Source organism: Camelus bactrianus, chromosome 18 (assembly GCF_048773025.1).
Source record: "Camelus bactrianus isolate YW-2024 breed Bactrian camel chromosome 18, ASM4877302v1, whole genome shotgun sequence".
NCBI lineage: Eukaryota > Metazoa > Chordata > Mammalia > Artiodactyla > Camelidae > Camelus > Camelus bactrianus.
The window spans coordinates 3,215,650-3,224,886 of record NC_133556.1 but is presented as its reverse complement, the minus strand read 5'-3'; the positions used below and the strand labels follow the sequence as shown (position 1 = coordinate 3,224,886).

Genomic DNA, 9,237 nt, shown 5'->3' with positions numbered 1-9,237 from the left:
GCTGTAGGATGTCATGCAGGGCCACACAGGGAAGCACCAGGGTTGGCCAGGAGGCAGGGGGAGGAGGGAAAATGGGGGCCAGAGCCTTTACTGTGGCCTCCATGGGAAGGGATGGACACGGCAGAATAAGGAGTCTCAGTACTGGTGATTTTGAATCATTTCATTTTTTTTTTTCTTTTTTTTTTTGGTCAGGGGAGGTAATTAGGTTATTTATTTATTTATTAATGGAGGGGCTGGGGATTGAACCCAGGACCTCGTGCATGCTAAGCACGCGCTCTGCCACTGAGCTCTCCCCGCCCCTGAGTTTGAATCATTTCAGGTTCAAACTCTGGGGCACAGGGGCTAGCCTCAGTTGTGTGGTACTTGTTCTTGGAGGGACGGGGACAGCGGAATAATGATCTGGAGCAGCGAAGCCCAGCAGAGGAGGTGGGAAGGCGTGGTCTCCGGGTGGGTTGGTTTCCCTATGAAAGCTGTGCTCACAGGTAAGCTGTTTACTGTCTCTAGGGACCACTGTTTCTACCCTGGGAGGGGCAGTCTCCCCATGGTCAATAAGGCCCCAGACATCAAAACATCAGAAGAAAAGAGATGCTTAACACACCCACAAGTGCCTTCCCCATGTGTCCTGGGCTTCCGTACAACATGGCGGCTGAGTCCCAAGAACAAGAAAGAGCCAGGCAGGAGACACAGTGTCTTTTATGACCTAGCTTTGGACACCTGCATCATTACTTCTCCCACATTTGATTGTTGGACACGGCCAAAAAGTACCTCCCAAAAGCAACGTGGTTGGGGAGAGTCCAAGTTACAGAGCAAGAAGAGGGGGCGGGATGGATTATGTACTGATGTAGGTGTATTGAAGTGGCTGTCTTTGGAAATTGCCCTCTGCCACAGACTCCAGCACCCAGAGATGCTCACTGTAAATAGTCCCTATCTAGCCTGCTTGCATGTGTTTTTGAATGTGATTTTACAAGGAAGAAATAATCTGTTACCTATGAACCTTCGTGATCTTGGACAAATCCTTTAGCCTCTCTTGGCTTTTGGTCCACATTTGTGCAGACAGTGGACTAAATTAGGAACTCTCACTCTCTTTCCTTGGGTACTAGAAAGGAGATCTCCAGCTGGACCAAGCTCTTTCCCCCTAAATTTGAAAAAGGGCCACTTGTTCTCAATTCTCAGTTTAAAAAAAGAGAAGTTAATACATAGTATTCTCTCGATCTTTATTTTTTGCATACATAAGTCATAAAGCAAATGGTACCTCCTAAAAAATGCTCACAGGCAACAAACCAAGTAAACAAATAAAAAATTAATATTAATGGAAATGTCAGACCCAACCAGGCAGGTCTGTTTCTTTAACAATATGTTTTTTGTGAGGCCACATGTGCTCATGTTTGTGATTTTTTGTTTATCACATGGTCATATTTTTGGCTGATGAAATTAATCCTAATTCCTATGTGGCTTGAAATACAACTTTTCAACATGTTCTCAATCCCCAGAGCTCTAGAATTTCCAGAGGCTTCACCACAGGAGTAGTTGAATAATCACGGGGGTAGATGATTTCTTAAGTCACATCCAGCCTAAAATCTTTGACAGTTCAAGTTTTTTTTTTTTTTTCAACAGACCCAACATTCCAAGGTAAAGTAATCTGACATGATCTATTTTAATGGTATTTACTTGTTTCAATTGAACACGTCCACTACACCTGCTTCCTATGTGCATGCTGAAGGCTTTGAATCAATATTTTCCAACTAAATAGCTCACACGAGCTATAGATCCCCAGCACAGAATGCCTGTTGCGTCTCTACATGCGAATACACTGAACATACTAATCGGACTGAACAGCAGCGTATCACTTCTCTGCAGTCCTGGCTCCCTATACGTTACTCTGCAGTCCTGGTGGAACTGAGCAGGACCCGTGTGAGGACCCGATGGGGCTGTTCCAGAACAGACCGCTGCCCCCACCATGGCCTCCGCCGGCCTCTTGTCTGGAGAAGACCTTTAGCCTCCTAGCCTTCCCTGAGTTCCAAAGGGGACATTTAATCCAAGAAGTGAGAAAATGCAGAAAGAAAGGAAAACAGTCAAACAAGACAAAATAATGGTTTAGCTGTTAAACCACGTCAAGGATCTTTGGTTCCTCGTCAGGGGCTCTAGACAATAGTCTGAGCCATGTCCTTTGCGCTGTTCTGCAGATTTGTAACTCCCACCGGGTAGAAGAGGTTAACTGCGTGCTGCACGCAAGCACAGAGACCCAAGACCAGCTGGAGCCAGAAGGTTGATGATGCCGACTCCTGTTGACTGTTACCGAGTCCAAACTCATCCTGTTCGCCCCACAACAGGCCAATATATCAGGAGATGAAGTGTTGGGGCAAGGAATAGCGACTTTATTTGGAAAGCCAGTAGACCAAGAGGATGGCAGAATAATGTCTTGGAGAACCCCCACCCCAGTCAGAATACAGGCTCCTTTTATACAAAAAACACGGGAGGGGGCGTGTTGGTTGTTGCAAACTTCTTGGTGTAGGAACTCCTTGTTCTCGCAGCCGTCCACGTGGGCCAGCTCATGGCGCTCCTGCAAAACCTTCAACACAACAAATGTTATTCTCTGTTCTGCAACTTGTTATCTTTACGTGAGTGCAGAGCTAGCAAGACCAAGCCTAGGACACAGGGCACAGGGTTAAAGCCAAAGGAACAGAGCTAATATGGAGCCAGATTTGTTCTTTTCTATTACATGACCTCATCACCAGCCAATCAGAAAAATGTCCTTGAGCTGATCATGCACCCCCACATCCCTCCGCCACCCCATTTTAAAAAACCTTTGCCTGAAAGCCTTTGGGGAGTTCGGGCCTTTTAAGCACTAGCTGCCTGGACCACTTGCTTGGCGCCTGCAGTAAGCGCAACTCTTTCCTTCACCAGAGCCGGGCGGGGAGGGTGGGGTGTCAGGAGATTGGCTTTACTACACGCTGGCAAGCAGACCCAAGTCTGGCTCGGTAACACTGGCACCCTATACATCACTCTGTAGTTCTGGTACCCTAGACATTACCCTGGTCCTGGCAGTCCATTCTGAGACAGGCTGGGACCTGGGACCCTTTACTGCAGTGCTTGCCCCTGGACACGCGTCTCCTCCTCCCACAGTAGGATGCAAAGAAATTTATCTAAGTGACTAAAAATAACTGCACCCATGTGCAGTTGGGGCAAATTATGACCAAAGAGATACAAAAAGGCCACAAACTAGCAGCCACATCTGAGGGGCTGGGAACCAAAGCAGGGTACTGCCCACGATCCCTGCACACAGCACCACCAAGGGGGCAGGTGGACCACACAAGCCACCCCTTCGACCCACACCTACCCTTGCCCACACCTGCCCTCGCCCACTGAAGGAAGCAGCCCGCCCTCCTCGGAGAGTGAGCTAGGGCGCCTGTTACTTGTTTTCACTCCCCCACGCTGCAGCCGGAGTCCCAGGAAAGCCTCACCTGAATTTCTTGTCTGGCCTCTTATCAATTTCTCCTGATGAGAGGAGCCAAGGCCCTGAGTCAGTAACAATGCAAGTCTGTAGTGCTGGCACCCCATACATTACCGATGCCAGGAGGTACTCACTGTCGACTGAAAGTTGCTCAGCATACGATGTGGAAATTAAAATAACAATTTCAGAGCTCTCAGCGGATGAGTCTACAAGGAATGACCAGACCTGACGAACTGCTGTTACGGTTGTGGTGTCGAGCTCATCAAGAATGGAAGCCACGGATTCAGTCACCTGTTTGCTAGTCCCAACTAGTGGCTGGGATGTAACAGTCTCTGAAAGAAAGGCTTGGATCTAACATCCTCCCTGTGCCTGCTGCCACCTTCCCTTCCTCTCTTCTGGTCTCCAAGACCCCAGTCTGTGCCCCTGGACTGGCCATCCTGTGGGAACCTGCCCTTTGACCTTAATCAGATGCTTTTTCTTTGAGCTCATTTGGGTTTTTCCCTACTTGAGTGCCGGGACTCTGCCACCCTCTGGTGGCCGCGGAGGGCAGCTCAACACTCCATTTTTGTCCCTCGGATTTCCAAGATTTCACCCGGTGTTTCAAACACTTATTTTACTCACCTGCCCAGGAAGGGCAGGTGCGGGAATACAAAGATGAATACAATTCAGTACTTGAGAAGCTTCCTCTTGAGGGAGGGGGTGAGACATTGAGATGGGTGGAAATTTATTCATCCCCGTGTTTATTCATATAACAAATATTCATGGAGCCTCTATTCTGTGCCAAGTATAAAGAAGACAGATGAGGCACCTGCCTTTTCAGAACTCAAATCCTAGTGTGTGTTAAATATATAAATAGTAATAAAGGCCTATGAATTCGGTAAAACAGTTTCCGAGACAGAGAATGACCACAGGGGTGACAATCCAGGGGATGGTCATCGGTTAATGGCGGAGCTGGGTTTTGAGGAGAGGGAGGTGGCAGCGTGCTGACAAACAGGAAACGCACTTGGGGAGAGGATACAGCAAGGGGAAAGGTTTCAGAGCCTGGAATGAGCTTACTGTTTTAGGAAACAGAAGTCTGGTGTGGCTAGAGCTCCCTGGTAGAGTCAGGGAGCAGGTGGACTGGCCAGCAGGGGCCAGCTGCAGCAGGGTTTTGTAAGCCCTACTTTATTCAAAGCACAAAAGGAAGTGATTAGAGAACGTTTGGCTGAGGAGTAGCAACATCTGATTTGCATTTAAGGAGCGTGGTTTGATACTTGGCTAATAAAAAGTTGACGAAGAGTCTGCAGGAGCACAGAGGCGGGGCGTGGAGCCAAGCCCGGGGGTCAGGGAGGTCCTCCTGGATAAGGGGGGTTAGTTTATCTACTGCTGCATACCAAACTGCCCCAAAACTTAGCGGCACAAATCAGGAATCAAGGTTTATCACCTCACACAGTTTCTGAGAGTTGGGAATTTGGAAGCAGCTTTGCTGGGTGGCTATGGCTGAGGGTCCCTCATTAGAGGCAGTCAGGACGTTGGTCAGGGTTGCAGTCATCTGAAGGCTCCGGAGGCTAGGGGGCCCACATGCAGGATGGCTCATGTGGATGGTAAGTTGGTGCTGTCTGTTGGTGGGAGGCACTGGTTTCTCACCTTGTGGACCTCTCTAGGGCTGCTTGAGTGTCCCCCCAGCATGGTGGCAGGTTCCCTCTAGAGGGAAAGATCCAAGAGCAAGCAAGGGTAGAAGCCATGTCTTTTATAATTGAGCCCCAGAAGTCACACTGTCATTTTGGCAACATCTTACTGGTTACACAGGTCAGCCCTATTCAACTTGGAGGGGACTGCACTGGAGTGTGAAATAGGTGTGAATCACTGGGCATCACCTTGGAGAGTGGCTACTACCTAAGTGACACCTAATCTGAGCCTTGAAGGATGAGTAGACATTGGCCAGGTGATGAAGATTGGTATTACGGGCTGATCTGTGTCCCCTTAAAATCCATAATTTGCAGCTCTAACCCCTAGTGACTCAGAAGGTGACTGTATTCAGAGATGAGGGCCTTTAAAGAGGTGATTAAGTTGAAATGAGGTCATTAGAGTGGGCTCTGCCTAATCCAGTCTGACTGGCATCCTTATAAGAAGAGATTAGGACAGAAACAGAGAGGAAAAGCCGGGTGACGACACAGGGAAAAGCTGGCATCTATAAGCCAAGGAGAGAGGACTCAGAAGAAATCAACCCTGCTGGCACCTTGATCTTGGACTTCCAGCTTCCAGTGAGAAAACAAATTCCCATGGTTTAAGCCCCCGGTCTGTGTTATCTCGTTATGGCTGCCTGATCAGACTGATACAGTTGGGAAAGATGTTCCAAAGGCAGAGGGATTGGCCTGATCAAAGATGGAGATGTATGAAACAGCATGGTAATAGCAAAGAGTTGGCATCTACTAGATCCTGGAGAGCAGGCGCCAGCAAATTTTTCTGTAAAGGGCCAGATAGTAAATATTTTAGACTTTGGGGGCTGTCAAGTCTCTGTTGCATGAAAGCAGTTTCAGACAATACGTAAACAAATGGGTGTGGCTGTGTTCCAATAAAAGTTGATTTACAAAAACAGATAGCAGCTCAGATCTGGCCTGCAAGGGGCAGTTTGCCAACCCCTGCTGAAGAGGGGTGGGAGGTGGGACAAGATCATGACAAGGAATACCTTAGAAGGAAAACACAGATTAGGGGGAGGGTATAGCTCAGTGGTAGAGCACATGCTTAGCATGCACGAGGTCCTGGGTTCAATCCCCAGCACCTCCATTAAAAAAAAAAAAAGAAAAAGAAAAATAAACCAAAAAACACAGATTTAAACACAGGCTCTCCTTCCAGCTCTGATATTTGCCTCTTCAGGGTCGGAGTAGGGGGAGGTTGTGTACGTATATGGGGAGTCCTGTAAAGGGAATTATTTAATCACCCAGCCCCAGCTCAGTTTTTGGCTCCACCTCTAGCTGTTTGACCTGAGTCTCTTATTTCTTCACTTGGAAAGTGGGTGTAGTATCATGTGCCTCACAAGAGTTGATGAGATGCTTTGAATGAGATGACCTAGGTAAAGCCCTTCGCATTGGGTCTGCCATACAGTAAGTGCTCAGTAAATGTCTGTTCCCTCCCCCCCACTTTCCCCTTCACAAATTTGAAGTCATTACTATAAAACTGTATACCCCAATAGCTGTCAACAAGAAGTTTCACTCTCAGGGTCAGAATTCTGCATCTTACATCGAAGGCCACACGAATCCCCCAGGTCTAGACCAAAGGGAGCTGTCTGTGAGAAGCCTTTCTCCAAAGTGAAATCCCAGCCCGAGGACTGGTGCCAAAGTGAGCTCTAAGGACACGAGCTTCTTTTAAGACCAGTTACCCGAGGAAAGCGGTTGGGCCAGAACCCCCGGAGCTGACCTGGCCCCGTTTTGCATCGTTTTAAACAGAAGAGTGCCATGATCTGATTTGTCATTTAAGACTGGCTGCTTGGTGGTGACAGTTTGTAGGGAAGAAGGAACCTGCTGCCCTTGTCCTCTTTCCATATTTTCATATATCAGGGTCACAGCTCTGTACCGCCCCGTTCCAATCAGCGCTTGTCTTACCCTGCTCCCTCTTTTCCTTGGCCTTGTCTGCTGAGGGAGTAGTAGGTGGGGACAAAACAGCTTGCCCATCCTCGGGAGTGTGAGGCCAGCACTTGGCCCTGCGCTTAGCACTGGCCCCTCCCCTCCTGCATAGGCCCCGCCCCTTAAGTTGAAGATGGGGGTGGGCTGCACAGCCCCACCTCTCTGCAACCAAGCCTGCCCTTCCTTGCCTTCGAGGCCACGCCTACACCTATTAATTGGTTGGCAGGTGATGCCGGCGCTCAGCCCTACACAGCACCGGCTCCGCCCCCCATCGAGGCCCCGCCCCTTCTAGGCCTTGTGTCCGTCTATTGGGTGGCTGGCTGCAAAAGGAGAGAGGGCCCAGCCTTCCCTTCTCGGCCGACAGTCCCTCGGAGGCCACGCCTCCTCGAGGTCTCACCCCCGTCCATTGGGCCTGCAGCTCAGAGGCCCCGCCCCTCTAAGGGCCCCGCCCCGTCTATTGGGTGGCCGCAGGTGGAGCCCGCTCTCTTCTCGCCGTCAGCCCGGCTCTCCCAGAGGCCCCGCCCACACAGGCCCCGCCCTCCCGTGGGCCCGCCCCGTCCGTTGGGCGGCCCGCAGGACGCTCCGTGCCGCGCGCGGGTCCCGAGCACCAGCTCGGTCTAACGGTGGGTGTGGAGCTGCGCGGGAACGCCGCGGTGGCGGCGGTGGGCTGAGCTGGAGGTGAGTGCGGGGTGCGCGAGGAGCGGCGGCAGAGGCGGGGGTCGCTCGCTGGCAGCCGGGGGTCCGGGTCGCGGAGGCCGGACGGGCGGGCGGGGAGGCCGCGGGGCGCGTGCTGGGGCAGCTGGGCCCGCACGGGGCATCTCTCTGGCCACCAAAGCCAGGCTTGTCCGGTGGCCATGGAAACAAGCGGCTCTGGGGTCCGGGCGCGGCCTCGGGGGGCGGGACCCTCAGGCCGGCTACAGGGGCGAGGGCGGCCCCGCCTGCGGGGTTCAGGGGGTCAGCTGTGGCCACTGCCCCCTGCGACTCCCGGAGCTTGTCCCCCAACAGTGCCGTCTCCCGGGCCTCAGTCTCCCTGGTGGTCCCCTTGGAGGGGGTCTGCAGGTGGGCGCAGGAGTCCGCAACCTCCCTCCAGGGTCTGCGTGACATCCACCCCTACGCCCACAGCCTGTCCTGGTTTTCCTGTTCACACAGCAGCGCGTTTCCCCACTCGTGTGTCAGCTGAAAGCATTGTCTCCCAGCTATTTCTGTACCACTTCCAGCCCCTTGACAAATACTGCATCTAAGAAAACATGCTGAACTGGGGCTCCTGGGGGCCGCTCAGAAGAAACTAGATTATTTCCCATTAGGGAGCCGGTTGGTGGAGCAGAGGTGAGGCTGCAGACCCAGCCAGTGGACTCCCAGCTCCTGGTCAAGTGTTTGGTTAATCTGAATTGCTGGAAAGAATTTTCCAGGTCCCCCACCCGTGGTTACAGGTGTCTCCGGTTAGTTACAGGTGCCTCCCATTAGCACCGGCCACCTCTTGTGCATTCCAGAGAGAAGCCAGTCCTTAATCCCATTGGCAGAGAAAGTCAGCCCCCTCACAAGAGGGCTAGCATGTCAGAATTAAATCTGATTAAATTATTTTTGTATTTAAAAGCATTGCTCTGGCTGGGGCTGTCAAGATAGGATTTATGGACAGTGGGGACAGAGCAGAGCCTGTGAGTCTACCCTCTTCCCTTCCTGTCCTGGTGGAAATTCTAATGGCTCCCACATTGCAGTGTTGGAACGGCCATGTCCCTCCACCCATCTGGTCAGCCCCACACTGACCTCACTCACTGCACTCGCCTCTGTGACTTGAGCTTGTTTTCATCAGAAACTGGACTCTTCCTTGAGAACAAGAGGAAAACATTCTTCAGGAGAAGCAATAGCTAATGACCTACAGCCTTGGGCCCGTGCTTCCCTATTTGTGTGAAAGAGGAGAGAACTGAGCAGAAAAGGGAAAGACAGGTCATGCTTCCAAAAAAACAGATCTGGTTACCCAGGGCGTGCTCCGCTGCATGGGATCCTCCTGCACTCCCCTTGCCCTCTGCAAAAACGCACCCCTCGCATTTTGACAAATTGGCTGTACTCTGCATTCTGTGGTTGTGGAGGAAGGGCACGTGTGAGTAGGATGCCCCTGTCTGGGGTTACTCTGAAAATGGCCACAGAGAGCATGACCATAAGGAGAAAAGGGCTTCCTGATAAAAT

At 51.3% G+C, this 9,237-nt stretch overlaps 1 protein-coding gene across 3 annotated transcripts in view; it reads left to right on the top strand.

Annotated features, from left to right (window-relative positions):
• The first annotated feature begins 7,575 nt into the window (after positions 1-7,575).
• Positions 7,576-9,237, top strand: part of RADIL (Rap associating with DIL domain) — a 53,060-nt gene continuing 51,398 nt past the window's right edge. For all 3 annotated transcript variants that reach the window (XM_074345591.1, XM_074345592.1, XM_074345590.1), the window contains exon 1: positions 7,576-7,731. The gene's annotated coding sequence lies outside the window, so the exon portion shown is untranslated. The remainder of the gene's footprint in view (positions 7,732-9,237) is intronic.